General features: G+C 36.7%; 1 long non-coding RNA gene across 1 annotated transcript in view; it reads left to right on the forward strand.

Annotated features, from left to right (window-relative positions):
* Nucleotides 1-16,685, forward strand: part of LOC140634022 (uncharacterized) — a 59,403-nt gene that overhangs the window by 26,725 nt on the left and 15,993 nt on the right. The window contains exon 2 of the long non-coding RNA XR_012031588.1: nucleotides 7,088-7,215. This is a non-coding gene — a long non-coding RNA (uncharacterized lncRNA). The remainder of the gene's footprint in view (nucleotides 1-7,087; nucleotides 7,216-16,685) is intronic.

Here is a 16,685-nt window from a genome sequence, read left to right on the forward strand (position 1 = left end):
TTCTCCTAGTGGCAATTTTCTCAAAATGAAACTCAGTTCAGAGCTTCCAAATAAAGGAATAAACAAGTGCATAAGAATTTAGAGACTCAAGGCAAATGTGATTTTAGGCCTTCAGTGTTGCTGGACAAAGCTAAACTTCATCTTTTGTTGTTATCAGCTTGATCTTAGCTGTTGCTTTTATTTATTTGTCTTTAAAGATTTTACTTATTTATTTTACTGAGAGAGAGAGAACAGACCAACACAAGCAGGGGGAGTCACAGAGGGAGAGGGAGGCTCCATCCCAGGACCCTGAGATCATGGCCTGAGCCTAAGGCAGATGCTTAATCAGCTGAGCTACCCAGGTACCCTGATTGGCTGTTGTTTTTACAGAGCCCATCCAGGCCCGGTAGAGGATGCCCTCACCCCAAATCTGTGGTTTTGCTTTCTGTGGTTTCAGTTACCCATGGTCAACTGCCATCCTAAAACAGATGATCCTCCTTTGACATAGCTTCAGGAAGTCAACAGAAGCCTAACCCTGTGTCACAGCACCTGTGTCACTGACCTTACTTGACTTTATCACACAGCCACTTTGTATTTCCCATCATCACAAGAAGAGGAGTGAGTTCAATATGATCTTTTGAGAGGGACCACATTCACATAACTATTATTACATTATATTGTTGTAATTGTTCTATTTTATTATTAGTTATTGCTGTTCATATCTTTCTAAACCTAATTTATAAATTAAACTTTATCACATGTATTTACACACACACATACATACACAGAGTACATATGGGGCTTGGTGCTATCCACAGTTTCAGGCATCCACTGGGGGTCTTGGAATACATCTCCCCTAGATGAAGGCGGCCCTACTGTATGTGATTTCTGAGGCTCAACTAAGGACTTCAGAAAGCATGAATGCTTGTTATTTAGCCCATGATATCTAATCATGAAGGAAGGAAGCTCAAAAACTTGACTGGTGGTTATCTGCAATTGCTAACCAAGCTGCAAGAGCCACATAGACCCAGCAATGTTATAGAGAAATTTGCCAAATCAGCTGAGAGATAAATGCTATTTTATTAATTAATCTCACCTTAAATTACTTGGCTCTTGGATCAGCATACTTTCATGCTTTGCTTTTTCAATATTTACCTAAGAGGTCCTAAACATTCTTTTTTGGTTATGAAGATGGGGTGATAGGATTTTTTAAAAAATATTTTATTTATTTATTCATGATAGACAGAGAGAGAGAGAGAGGCAGAGGGAGAAGCAGGCTCCATGGAGGGAGCCCAATGCGGAACTCAATCCCGGGACTCCAGGATCACACCCTGGGCCAAAGGCAGGTGCTAAACCACTGAGTCACCCAGGGATTCCCGGGTGATGGGATTATTGGCAAAATAACACAGTGGAAATAAACATGCTCATTCACGTTACTCAAAACATGTAAGCTGTTTGAGGAACATTAACCTGAAATTTCTCACTAGCATCTTGCTTGTTTTTGCCCTCTTACGTAGAGATCTGGCACTACTATTATGAATGATGGCCACCTCTTCCTTGTCATCAACCTCCGGGATTAATTTACTTCCCTAATCTACAGTGAGATTCAGATGCAGAATGGAGTGAGGTTTGAGGAGCAAAGAGAAACAAGGATTGACTTTCCACCCCGCACCACATGGTGCTTACAGCATACTTTGGGATTGGGCAAAGTGGCTCAAAGGAAGAGTACTAGGAAGGAACAGTGGCTTGTTCTATGGAGGAAGAGGAGAAATGCAAGGGAAAAATGTCGTACTGTAGTGACATCTGTTGATTCCACAGTGAATCCAAAGGCATTCAGGTGCTGACTGAATGCTTATTACCATGCTCAGGGGGCAGCATGGTAACGTTTCCCGAGGGAGTTTAAACGGCTTGTGGATTATTGAGTCCTCCAGATAAATCTGCCCATTAGACAACACCCATATGGCTCTGAGGTGGACGGTCAGTGAGTCATCCTTCAATATACTTTTTTAGGTATTTGGGGTTTGGTGTAGAAAGAAAAACAGTTCAGTCATCTTCATGTATGTGACTGATGCACTTTACTATTTTTTTTTAAAGATTTTATTTATTCATGAGAGACAGAGAGAGGGAGAGACATAGACAGAGGGAGAAGCAGGCTCCCGGTGAGGAGCCTGATTTGGGACTTGATCCCAGAACCCCAGGATCATGACCTGAGCCAAAGGCAGACACTCAACCACTGAGCCACCCAGGTGCCTCAATACACTTTACTGCTTAATAAGTGATTATCTTTCAGTACCATTTTTTCCAATTATATTTAAAAAATTATCAGGGGAATCAGCTGTAAATGTTTATGGAAAATAAGTACTTCTAAATAAGTCAACTAATTTGAAAATGCAGGTGAGAAAGATTGTGTTTTTGTGGGGAATGGAGGAGCTAGAATGGGGTAGAGGTTGCAGTTAGTACCAGGTGGGTTCAGTGAGCACCGGGCTACATCAACACACAGAGGGGGTTCAGGGGCAGGCATGGCAGCCAATCGGGTCAGTAACTGCTTTGGAGCTCTGATTTATTCCAAGGCAAAGCAGAAATCCCAATTCAAGGGCAAAGCTGAAGAATGAGTTTCAACCTGTAGTTTGCCTCTTGCTCCAGCTGACTTTTTTATTGGCTCAGCCACAACTGTGGATGCTCTCATCATAGGTAAAGTAAATACTTTTTGAATGTCTATGTATGAAGAGTTTTCACCTGGATTATGGAATTGATTCCTCAAACAGTCTGTAAAGTGGAAATCCTTGCCCAGTCATGTCCAAGAATCTCAATTGTGACTAAACTCAGGTATCCTGCATCTAGGTTTAGTCTTTGGGGTTTAGCTGTGCTGTCCATATCCCTGGGAAATAGCTGTATACTAATTATTTAGATCGATTTTAAATTTCTTCAGAGCTGAACAAAATTGAGATGACCCTTGGTAAAGAGTTATTCCTAAATGATTGGTAGAAAGCCTTCTAGAAATGAAGGCCTGCAACAGAAATTGCTAGTAATTTCATAAATCAAGTTAATGAAGCCACTTGGAAAATGTTAAAAAATATTTACTTAAGTATGTTTTAAAATGCTGTTTCTCGGCATCCAAATATTTAAATAACTGCACCATGGTAAACACACAAGTGTAATCTTGCTAAAGAGTTTATTTTGGCCAGAAGCCGTCACATTGGTTAATTAGTAAAAGCATGATGTAGTCTTTGGGAAGAAAGTACTGAAATATGACATTTGAAAAACATTTCTAAACGTTAATGTTAAATCTTTAAAATATCTAGAGAGAAAAATTAGATGTGTATTAGGGAACTTACATAAATTTTTTTGAGTTCAAAATAATTATCATGTGATGTCTATGATTCATCCAGCCTGAAATAAGATAATTAGCATGAAATAAATGCAGGGAATTTGATAAATATGTGATCCCCTTTAGGGGCTAAAGGATTTATTTCAACAGCATTTCCATTTGTACCAATTGTTCTAATAAAGATAATTTTTGTCTTTTAAAAATTATGAGGTTCTGATATTTCTCCTTTATGGAACACACCCATAAAATAAGATAATAAAAAAACTTACAGAGCCCTCCTAAATGTTTTTAATTTTTAAAAATATGCCTGTACTTTTTCTGCCAATCACTGGTAGTTGGAAACAGTATAGTGTTGTGGCAAAAGCCTGAGGTTATTGTAATAACTGAGTGAAAATAAAATAATGCTCTTGGAAGCTTCTGGCACATAGTAGGCCTTCGATAATACAGTATTAAATTGTTTCATGGAGCTGGAAATGTATGGAAAAAAGGAATTTGTTTAGAAATTTTACTTTCAAAAATCTTAAAATTTACTTGGTTCCAGACTTTCAACAGACATGTATTGTGTCCTTATGCATTTGAAGAGACCTTGGAGCCACGTGCTCTTTTCCCATAGCAGTGTAGTTCATATGCCAGTGATTAATAGCAAGCATGGTTTATTTTGTCTTCATTAGCAAGAGCTGACAAGGGACCTAGTTTTCTTAGTCTCAGCTAAGAAAGGAGAAGTCAGCTTTGATTAACTTGCAATACTTCAGTTTCAGTGATACAGTGATCTGGAGGCTAAGATACCAAATGAATTAACAGTTTCTAAATTCATATGGGGCCCCAGCTAGATTTTCACAGGGACGCCATTTTCACATACAAAAATATAGATAATTCTACCGTGTACAGACGTTCTTGGTCCAACTACTTTTTTTTTTTTTTTTTTTTTTTTTATGATAGTCACACAGAGAGAGAGAGAGAGAGGCAGAGACACAGGCAGAGGGAGAAGCAGACTCCATGCACCGGCAGCCCGACGTGGGATTCGATCCCGGGTCTCCAGGATCGTGCCCTGGGCCAAAGGCAGGCACTAAACCACTGCGCCACCCAGGGATCCCTGGTCCAACTACTTTGTCCCATCTTTTTCCTTTCATAGAAAGGAATTCTATATTTAAATGAAAAAATAACTAATGCTTAGTTTACTGATTGTTTTAAGGTCTTTATCAAAGACCATGTTGGTTTTCATTTGGGGAGTCTGTTTAAAGGACAAATAAGTATGCTCATCTGTGTATTGGGAAGAGGAATAATTTCTAATGAACAGTAAGTGTTCATTGAACAATAATGGATGATAATGTCCAATGACTTGCGACCTTGATCAAAATCTAGCTCTTGATCTTTCCAGCTGTATCAAAATAATAATCATGATTAACATCTAAATAGTTTTAGGGTTTCTAAGATTTCTTAACTTAGAGAATATTAACAAGATACTAGGGAAGCCAAAATATTTATCCCTCTACTTTTGATTACATGTTAAATATCTCTTGTAGCAAATCCATCCATCCATCCATCCACCCATTCACTCATCCACCCATCCATCCATTCATCCACCTGCTCACTCAGTTGTACTAGACACCACCCAAAGGTTAAGAGAAAAAAACTCCATAAATTTGGAAATCCCAGATGTGAAAAATTCCAGATGGTAATGTAAGGGAGGAAAACTTTTTACTATACCCTCTTAGGTTATTCCCGCAGGCTGGGGACTGGGAATTAACCTGACAACAGACGGATGAACAGAACAGGTTTATATCCTATGCACACAGGGAGCCTCACAGAAAAGAAAATCCCCCCAAAGTGGTTAGACCTCAGAGCTTATGTACCGTTTTAACAAGGGATGACAAATTGTGGAGAGGTGACAAGACAAAGAAAAGGGATGTGGACTTGTAGGACAGTAAATTGTGGGAAGGTAAATATATGGAAGAAAGTAATGGAAAAGAAGGGTTATTTATAAGGTTTGTTATGCAGACTTGAGTCTGTTTGCTCCAGTGCTAATGGTCATGTTCTCTTCCTGGTAGGGGAGGTGGGGTGGGAGGGGCACTTTCACAAATTTCCCTTTGTGTTGGGGCAGAAAGGGGGAGGACAGAGAGCTCCATTTGTGTCTGCTCTTTTCTTAATTACTTTAATTCAAAAGAATCCTTTTGTCAAAGTGGCATATTTTGGGGGTGGCACAATCTGATCTCCTTTAATAGCATGCAAAATAAAGCAAACTAAATAAATATCCTAGTCTGGGTCTCCCCCTTACTACTCTTGTGTCATTTCTTAGGTTCATTTCTCTGACACTCAGCTATTTTACCTAAGATACAATGATAATTCTTATCACATCTATGAGGCTAGACTAAGGACTGAGAACTGTGCATGAGGCAGTTGTAAACTGGGAAGAGTTTTATGCATGTCGAGTATTACATATTAAGTGTACTGGGTGCTGTAGACACCACGTTAGTTTTTCTCAATTTAACAAAAAGTATTGGATCTAGAGATTCTGATAAGAAGAGGGGTAGGTCCAAGAAAGCTTACCTTCTATTCTCTCGAGAATATTGTTTCTTTTTCATACCTCTAAATCCATATTAATAGTTTTTTCTTTTGTTTCAAAATATATTATGATATCCTTTTAAAATTACACTTCAGATTCTTATGTGCTTCCCTTCCCCAGACACCTACCCCCAGCTGGCAACCTTTGCTTAAAAGGCAATAAATAGGGGGGCCTGGGTGGCTAAGTTAATTAAGCATCTGCCTTTGGTCATGATCTCAGGGTCCTGGGATGGAGTCCTGCATCAGGCTCCCTGCTCAGAGGGAAGTATGCTTCTCTCTCTCCCTCTGCCCCCTGCTCATGCTCTCTCTCTCTATCTCAAGTAAATAAATAAAATCTTTTTTTAAAAACCATAATAAATAGTTCTCCAGATAAGTATTCATAATGGCTCAAGTTCAGGATAGGCCTCCTGGAGGAAATAGCCTTTAAACTGCACTGGAAGAAGAGAAGGCTTGGCCAGAACAGAGAGAGAATGGTCTTCTAGAATAAAGCAAAAGCATAAGCATAATACAAAGAGATGGCAAGAACAGAGGGTGTAGGGAAATATAATTGTAAAAATATCCTAAAACATTTAAAAATATAGTCCCAAAGGTGATTTAATATTTAAAAATGGTCCCTTCTGAGAAGTCAGTTCAGGGATTTTTGCTCTATGAATTCTTGCTCTTTTGTTTTATGTTTTATCTTTCTGAAGAAAAGAACATGATCTAATTAAAGTTTGAAGACCAAGGTAAGTGTCAAAATGGCTACATGTAAAGTCCTTTATAATAATTCTAGTCTTTCATAATAGAAAGCCGCCTTAATTTGGCTGAATGCAAAGGTGATTTTTCTTTTCAGGAGAGCTTTGGGTGAAAAATAATTATCCAACTCTTCTTCTGAAAAACACAGCAGAACTTTTAGAATCAAGTGAAAACAACAGCTTTTTTAGACATAGGCGGCCAAGTAATTCCTGAAGGTGTCCAGTTCTGTTTTAGCAGGGAACCAAGAAGGTGCACTTGGACAGACTTTGTTTTCATGTTGGCAGACAGGAAAGGACAATGAGATGTTTTCCTGTACTACTTCCTGTAGAGCAGATCTGTCACTTTGCCAAGCTCAATAATGACCTGAACTAAGCCTTTCTGGAGACATTTGGGATATAAACTATTACCACACATGTGCATAGTATCTTTCAAATCTCTATGTTCAATATAAATGTCAAATGTGTTCTTCTTCCTCTTTGGAAGATTCTAGGAGTGCCTGGCAAGAAGAAGCTGCTGACTGGAGTCCAGAACCAAGCTAATCAACTCTCCTGAGTCAAAACAGTGTCTGAATGATGAGTCCCCAGGCAGATTTCAGGAATGTAGAACATTTGGTGAGTTTGCATACTGTTACCAGGAGCCTCTTGTTTGCTCTGCTGGTGAAACCAAAGCCAAGAACTTCCTGGGGAACCAGAAACTCTTGGGTCCTAATACAGTTCTTTGAAAAGCTATTTCCCATTCATTCACTCACAAATGCATATCAGATTACAACAGTGTGGAGTCCATTGTGCTAGGGACTATGGAAGACAAATGAGTATGAATACTTAAAGCTCTATCCTAGAGAAGTGTTCGCTTTTTAGGGGAAACAGGCATATAGTTCAGACTTCACCCTGAGGGCACTGGAAACCATTGCAATGTTTAAATAGATACTAACACAAGATTGTGCTTTAGAAAAGACAAGATTAGAGTCCAAGCAACCAATGGAAGTTTTGTCAATAATCAATAGTCAAGAGATGATGTGGCCTGAACTAAGGCAGAGGGAGTAGAAATGGAGAGATGTGAGGTTTGAGGAAGTAACACTGGAGAACTTGACCATTAATCCGATGTGAGGAAGGAGTAGAGGAGGGAAAAACCCTATGACAGGAACTCCACAGGAAAAAAGGGTGAGCCCATATTTAAGGGAGAGCTAGATATAACATTAGGAAAGAAAACTGATGGCCTGGTTCCAGTTAGCGCAAGAAGTGGAGGAGATTTTTCAGTGAGAAGTTTAAGGATCTATCAGTGTTTGCTTCTTATTCACTAAGGCAATGTTTTCCACAATGGATCATGACTCATTAGTGGGCCAAAATATCACATTAGCAGGTTTTGTCCAGCATTATTTAATTTTTAAAGCAGCTTTGTTGAAGTATAATTTACACACCATAGCATTCACCTATTGTAAGTATATAATTAAGAGAATTTTAGCAAATTTATGGTTATAAAGCCATCACAATAATCCAATGTTAGAACATTTCCAACAGCTCACAAAGTTTTACTGTGCCACTTGTAATTCATCTTTGCTTCCATCGTCAGTCCTCGGAAACCCTTGATCTTCTTTCTGTCTCCTTATATTTGTGTTTTCTAGACATTTCATAGAAATGGAATCATACAACATAGAGTCTTTTGTGTCTAGATCCTTCTACTTAGCATGGTGTTTTTGAGGTTCATCTACCTTGAGCATGTACCAATAGTTTCTTTTTATTATGAAGAGGCCATTATATGGATAAAGTACATTGTGGTCTCCATTCACTAGCTGATAGACATTTGGACTGTTTCTAATTTGGGGCTAATATAAATAATGCTGCTATAAATGTGTATTTTTGGATTGACATAGGTTTTCATTTCCCTTGGATATATCCTTAGGAATGGAACAGCTGTATCATTTGAAAAATTTATGTTTAACTTTTTAGAAATGGCTAAATTATTTTTCAAAGTGGTTCTTCCACTTTATATACCAACAGCAATGTACAGGTGTTTCAGTTGCTCCATACTCTCTCGTCAGTAGTGTTAGTCTTTTGATTATAACTGTTATAGTGATATCTCATTGTGGTTCAAATTTTCCTAATGTGGTTGAACACATCTTCCTATGCTTACTGACAATTCATATATCTTCAAATCTTTTGTGCATTTTGTAATTGGGTTATCTTATTATTGAATTATGAGGGTACTTGATATATTCCTTTATCAGGTATGAGATTAGCAAATATGTTCTTAGCAAATGTTTTCTTCCAGCCTGTAACTTGTCTTTGCATTTTCTTAATGGTGTCTTTTGAAGCACATAAGTTTTTGATAAAACACAGTTTATTATTTTTTTCTTTTATGGATTTTTCTTTTAGTATTTTATCTAAGAATGCTGTCAAACCCAAAGTCACAAAGATTTTCTCTTACATTTTATTCAAGAAGTTTTATATTTATGTTCTATTTATGTCATATTATTTATATATTTATATTTGTTATTTATTATCAAATATTATCAAATATATAATATATTATAATATTAAATATATTTATATAATTTATATATGTTATATTTATATTCATTTTGACTTAAATGTTGTGTATGGTATGAGGTAAGGATATAACTTCATTTTTTTGCATGTGGATATACAATTATCCTATAGTGAGTTTTTTTTAAAGGACAATGGAAGATACTAGAATGCAATCCATATTGTTTTATAAAATGTATACATATTCCATGTGTTTTCTGAGTTGTGAAAAAGAAAAGGATTTACTTTTTGGTTCATGATCAAAATATCTTCAAAGCTACTGCAGATAACGTCCAGAGTATCCAGTACAAAGATTTGGGAAGGAGGAAAAGAAGAAGATTGAAAGAAATTGAGAACAATGGTCATGAGAGAGGAAGCCCAGAGTCAGGACTTACATCCAGGACAATGACCAAGCTTAGAGAGCTAGTTGCTGGTGAGGGTTCTATCATGTTGGGGTACTCAGGCTCTATGAGAGGAAGAAATCTGTGAACATTCAATGAAGGGAGTGGGTACTTCTAACATGGAGGATTAAATTCCTCAAGGGAAAGAACATTCGAGTTGGACTTGAATGAATAGTTTTCGTTAAGCATCCCAAGGAGGGAAGCACAGGGAAAAGCAGTGGTGTACAAATGAATAGATCAACTGGAAATAAAAGAGCCACTAGCCCTTAAGGTGAGATTCTTCAGTCATTCAAAGTTTCTTTAATTCTTTGAGACTCACTTTTTCCCCAAGTGATAAGTTAAAAAAATAAAACAATTAGCAGGGCTAATAATGACAGCCTGTCCACACTTTCATTTTTTTTACCTAAAAAAAAATCTACAGCATCATGAGAAGTTAGAATACTTGGTCTTCTCCTTTGTGTTCTTCCTCCCCATCCCAATAATCCACTTCAATATTTAGCTCTCTTTAATATTAGGACATTGTTCACAAAGTTTAGCAAAGCAAATGGCATGTTTCTGTGGGATCTTTACTCCAATTGCAATTTGGATTCTTTCCTAATAGTTAATTTCCACATAGAAGCTGAAAAACTGAGGCATGTGCTAGTGCATGCATTTTTTTCAGTTCACAAATATGTAAAAAACAACCCTATTTGATATCTATAGCAAATATAGGTGCCTGCCATTACTTTGCTTTTACTTTGACCACATAATAATTTTCCAAGCCTTGATTGCTTTACCTGTTAATTAACAAGCTTGGACTATTCTAAATCTCTCTTGCCACAATAGGTACATCACTATTTTAGGCATCTTCAGTGTAACTTATACTCACTAATGCACGCCAAGATCCAAAAATAGCATAAATCCACCAACAGGAAAGAAAAGTGTAATTACCAAGATTAATGGCATTCATACACATTTATAAGAAATGGCATTTCCTTTCATAGTAAACTTTTAAATTCTTAAACACATGAAATATATTGTATTTTCTTATGCAACCAGTTTGTAACAGATGTGATTTTTAATCTTAGGCAGTTATGCACTTACTTATTTATTCAACAAGTATTTCTGGGCCACATATGGCATGCAGAGTACTGCCCTGGGTCCTGTAATGGGCTCAAACTCCCGAAAATGGTCATCTTATGATCTACTAAGACAGGAACATAAATAAGTATGGAACTAGTCAGTAAATATGATCAATAGGGCGGGATGTGTGTGTCACAGATAATAGTTACTCTAAAGTGTGAATACTTATTTCCACATGTGATGAGAAACACCCCAGAGGGCAGGACTTGAGAGGAACCTTTTACATCCTAATAAACACCTGTTCTCAAGAATGATGCAGACTATCTGAAGGTTAGATCAACTTGGCAGAAGAGGAGGAACATAATTTGTGTCAGTATGAGCCCACAGACCAAACAGGTTTAACGTTTAGGTCGATAATCCTTGACTGTGTCCCCTCAGAATGCTTTAGGGTGTTTTCTATAAATGACCCTGATTTTGGCACTACTTCTACCACCTAGTATTTTCATTTTCAGCTGTTAGTTTAGACTCAGAACTACATCATACAGGAACTACACATAGGGGTTTAAAAATATTTACTGCAAATTGAAATAAAATTTAGGAAATGGATGATGTTTCAGTATGCCATTTTAAATATCACATTTCCTCTTTTTGAAGCTGGCAGAAGTCATAACTTAGTTATTTGAATATCTTTAAAGACTAACACTTGGATTATTCCTGACTTATATTTAGTCTTTAAAAAACTATGTTGTTTAAAAAAAAAATGTTTTGAAATGTTGTTTTGAAACCCAGTTTTGGAGGCTAGCAGAGACAACTTATAACAAGCATGTGTATGAACTTACATACATATTGAGGGCATAATAGGAAATGGTGCTGGAGGGAGAAGCCAGGTCTTGGGGTCAATGTCTAGTTCTGTCATTAACTAATTGTAAAACCTTAGAAGAATCTCTTAATTTTACTAAACTTGGATTTTCTCAGCTACAAAATCAGGGAACTGAAATAAATGATCTCTAAATCCCCTTCTAGTTCTTATGATTTTTGTCTATATTTATCATTTCTGTGTCATCAGATCCCCAGGTTTTATAGATTAATATTTACTCATTACTACAAATACCGAGACTGTCTCTAGAAAGAGAAGCCAAGCCAATCAGCCTGAGAGGACGGCCTGCAGAAATCAAGGTGAAATGATATGTATGTGTGTGCAACAGAGCTGAAGACTTAAGTCCAATGACTCTCTTTTTTGCTTTCTGCCAGCATCAGTACGAATCAAATGGTTGAATTAGTTCTGAACCCTTTGTAAATCAACTTAAGTTATTTGCAAATGGGGAAGTTCTGAGAGAGTAATTGCTTAGCATTTTGTCTGAGAGCTATAAATAGAATATAAGTTAATTGCTCAATAATACAAAAATGATTTATCTCACAATAGTAGAGTGGAAAATTCAGGCAATTAAAAAGAAAAATAGAATACAAGACACAAAAGCAGTATCCAGTGGGAGACAAAGTTCTTTAATCAAGGACATTTTCCTGGGTGTCCTGAAATCTCTCCAGAGGCAGCTGTCTCCTCTCCTACATTCAAGGCTGGTCCTATTTGTATGTTTTAAAAGAAGCAATGCAAATGTTTCATTAACATGTTTGGTGTATGATAAGTCTGTATTAAAGAATTATTATGCCATAAGTCCTAGTTGCAAGGAATGTGCTAAACTCAGAAGAGGTATCTCAAGGACATTGTATTCTCCCAGTCTATGTTTGGCTTTTCAATCCTTAAATGTCTTTTGAAGACTGAGAATTATTAAATTTTTTGAAATCCAATTTATCTTTTTTCTTTTAATAATTTGTCTTTCTAGTGTTCTGATTAAAAAACTTTTCCTAATCCGAAGTTACCAAGATTTTTTTTCTAATGTTTTCTTCTAAAAGTTGTATAGTTTTAGCTGTTACTTTTAGGTGTACAATAATTTTGAATTAATTTTTGTGTATGGTATGAAATAAGGGAAAAGGGTAATATTTTGTGAGTAGGGATAGCCAGTTGTTCCAGTATTATTTGTTGAAAGACTGTCCTTGCCTTCTCTCTCCCCATTAAATTTCTTCAGTACCTTTGTCCAAAAATCAAATCAATTGACTGTGTAGGGAGGGAGGATGATGGGCAACAGACTTCCAGAATGAAGAAGTGAGAAGTGGGTAGTCCCTTTCCCCACTATAAGAATCATTTTACTGAAGAAAATTGTTTTTAAAAACTCAACCAGGGAACCCTGGGTGGCGCAGCGGTTTAGCGCCTGCCTTTGGCCCAGGGCGCGATCCTGGAGACCCGGGATCGAATCCCACGTCGGGCTCCCGGTGCATGGAGCCTGCTTCTCCCTCTGCCTATGTCTCTGCCTCTCTCTCTCTCTGTGTGACTACCATACATAAATAAAAAAAAAATTAAAAAAAAAACAAAACTCAACCATTTAGTTCCTGAGAACTATCCTAAGGGTACACAGCAAATGAAGAAATACTCATTTAAGGAAATCCACCAAATTTGGTAAGAGCAAGAGTCTGTGGCATCTGAGCCATGCCTTACTTCTGTTCTCCCCACCTTCAAGTTGCATCTTATGGAAACAGTGCCCTGTATGCTCTACTGCAGGCAGCTGCAGCCAAGAATGATATGGGGACTCTCAGTCCCCACCATGTCCTAGAATATGGCTGCAACTTCACCCTGGGAGGGGCAGGCTGCTCATGTTTCTCTCCACAAGCCCTGTGCTGCAGAAGCTGTATTCCTATTATACATGGCCCAAGAGACTGAGGCTCTCTTTCTTGACTGTATTCATAGGGTAGGAACACTATTTTAGAACCAGCAATCTGGGGCACTGGGGCCTCCTCTCTAGCCAAGAAGGCCAGAGATTAGCACCTGCCCCCTTCAGCAACCATTAATAGAGCAAGGATGTCACTGACTGTTAAGGAGGCCATTATCTGTACCCCAGCTCCTGTGCAGTGATCCAGTTTCTGCCCAAAGAGAGAGACAAGCCTTAGGAAGTGAATGGCAACAAATTAAATAACTTGGATGAAATGACTAAACTGCTAGAAACACAAACTACTGAAACTGACTCCAGAAAAACCTGATAATCTGAATAGATTTCTAAGAAGAAATTGATTTAGTAATTTAAAACCTTCCCACAAAGAAAAGCTCAGTCCCAGATAGCTTCACTGATGAATTCTTCCAAAAATTTAAAGAATGTATACCAGTCCTTCACAAACCCTTCCAAAAAATAAAAAAGGAGGAAATACTTTCCAAATCATTCTATGAGGCCAGTAGTACCCTGATACCAAAACCAGAAAAAGAAAATCTACAGATTATTCCTTATTAGTGTGGAGGCAAAAATCCTCAGCAAAATATTATCAAATAGAATCCAGCAATGTATAAAAAGAGTTATGCATCAGTACAAAGAGGGATTTCTCCCAGGAATGCAAGAGTAATCTAATATATGAAATCAAATTATCCATTCATATAATAAAAGACAAAGCCACATGTTCACCTCAATAGGCACAGAAACATAGATTTTTTTTAAGTGGTCAATAAGCACAAGAAAAGATGCTCAGTATCTCTAGTCAGCAGTGTAATGCAAATCAAAACCACAATTAGATGCCATTCCACACCCACTAGAGTGACTATAATAAAAAAAGACAGTCATTAAGGTGTGTTGGTGAGGATGTAGAGAAATTGGGATCCTCGGTAATTTCTGTTGTGAATGTAAGAGTGTGCAGCCACTTTGGAAAATAATTGACATTTCCTCAGAATTTCCAGCATAGAGTTAACATATGATCCATCAATTCCATTCCTAGGTATGTATCTCCAAGAAAGTGAGACATGTGTCTACATATAAATTTGTACACAAGTGGTTATATCATCATTATTAATGATAGCCAAAATGTTGAAGTAATCCAAAAGTCCATCAACTGCTGAATGAATAAATAAAATATGACATATCCATACAATGGAATATTACTTAGCAATAAAAAGCAGTAAACTACTGATCCATACTACAAAAAGGATGAATCTTAAAAACATTATGCTAAGTCAAAGAAGTCAGACACAGAAAGTCAGAAATTGTTTGATTCCACTTATATGAAATGTCAAGAACAATCAAATCCATAGAAACAAAAGTAACTTATTAGTTGTCAGGGCTTAAGGGAAAAGGGGAGATGGGGAGTGGCTGATAATGTGTATAAGATTTCTGTCGGGGGTGAAAAGTATATTCTAAGCCTAGAATCATTGCACAACTCTGTGAATATACTAAAACCAATTATCCATATATGGTTGGATCTATTTATGGACTTTCATTCCACTGATATGATTGATCCATATGTCTATATTTACACCTGTACCACACTGTATTAATAATCTTAGCTTTTTAAGAACTCTAAATCAGGCAATTAAATAGTCCAATTTTGTTCTTCTTTTGCAAAAAAAAATATGGCTATTCTAGGTTTCATCTTTCTATACACATCTTGAATCAGCTTGCCAATTTCTACAAAAAGTCTATTGGAATTTTGACTAAAATGTGTTAAACCTATGGATCAATTTGTGTAGAATTGACAACAATATTGAGTCTTCTAAAACAAGTGTATGACATATCTCTCCATTTATTTATGAATTAATTTGTTTCTCTCAGCAATGTTTTATAGATTCCGGCATCTGGGTATCTTACACATCTTTTGTTAAATTTATCCCTCAGTATTTTGTAAATGATTTTTTAAAAAATTTCAATTGCTACTTTAAATTGCTCATTGCTACTATATGGGAATATAGTTTAAATTTTTGTATAGTGATCTTTATTTTGCAGCTTTGCTAATTCTTATTTGTTCTAATAGCTTTTTTGTATCTTCTGTTGGATTTTCTACATAAGGACCATATCTGTGGATAAAGATAGTTTGCCCCTTCCTTTTTAATCTGGATGCCATTTATTTATTTATTTTTGTTGCCTTTTCACAATGGATGGGACCTAAAATACAATGTCTTATAGAAACAGTGAGAACAGATATCCTTACCTTGCTCCTGATCTTAAGGGTAAAGCTGTTTATTTTTCACTACTACCAAGTCTGAAGGTGTTTTGTAGATGCTCTTTATCAGGATGATGAAATTCCCTTCTTAGTTTTTTTGAGAGTTTGTATGATGAATAGATGTTGAATACTGTTAAATGGTCTTTATATGTCTATCAAGATAATCATATTTTTCTTTTTTAGTATGTTAGTATGGTGATTAACACTGATTTTTTTTAACTGAAGTATAGTTGACACAAAATGACACACACTGTTATATTAGTTTCAAGTGTACAACATAGTGATTTCACAGGTCTATACATTATGCTGTGCTCACCACAAGTGTAGCCACCATCTGTCCCCATAAATGTAATTACAATACCATTGACTATATTCCCTGTGTTGTACCATTTATCCTCATGATTTATCCCATAACTAGAAGCCTATATACCCCACTCCCCTCCAGCCATTTTACTCATCCCCCTATACAACCACCAGTTTGTTCTCTATATTTGTAGGCCTATTTCTGCTTTTTGTTTTTTTGTGTGTGTTTGTTTGCTTGTTTTGTTTTTTAGATTCTACATATAAGTGAAATCATATGGTATTTGTCTTTCTGTTTCTGACTTATTTCACTTTACATAATACCCGCTAGGTCTATCTATGTTGTCACAGATGGCAAGATCTTGTTATTTTTTATGGCTGAGTAATACTCCATTATATATTATATATATCTTGCATCTCTATCCATTCATCTATCAATGGACACTTGGGTTGCTTTCACGTCTTGGCTGTTTTACAATAGCAATAGTACTGCAACAAACATAGAGGTTCATATGTTTTTTTGAATTGGTGTTTTCATTTTCTTTCAGTATATACCCAGTAGTGGAATAAGTAGATAATATGGTATTTCTATTTTTAATTGTTCAAGGAACTTCCATACTATTTTCCACAGTGGTTGCACCAATTTACATTGCTACCAACAGTGCACAAGTGTTCCTTTTCCTCCACATCCTCACCAACATTTGGTATTTCTTGTCTTTTTGATTCTAGCCATTCTGACAGGCATGAGGTGATATCTCATTGTGGGTT

This window comes from Canis lupus, chromosome 1 (assembly GCF_048164855.1).
Source record: "Canis lupus baileyi chromosome 1, mCanLup2.hap1, whole genome shotgun sequence".
Lineage (NCBI taxonomy): Eukaryota > Metazoa > Chordata > Mammalia > Carnivora > Canidae > Canis > Canis lupus.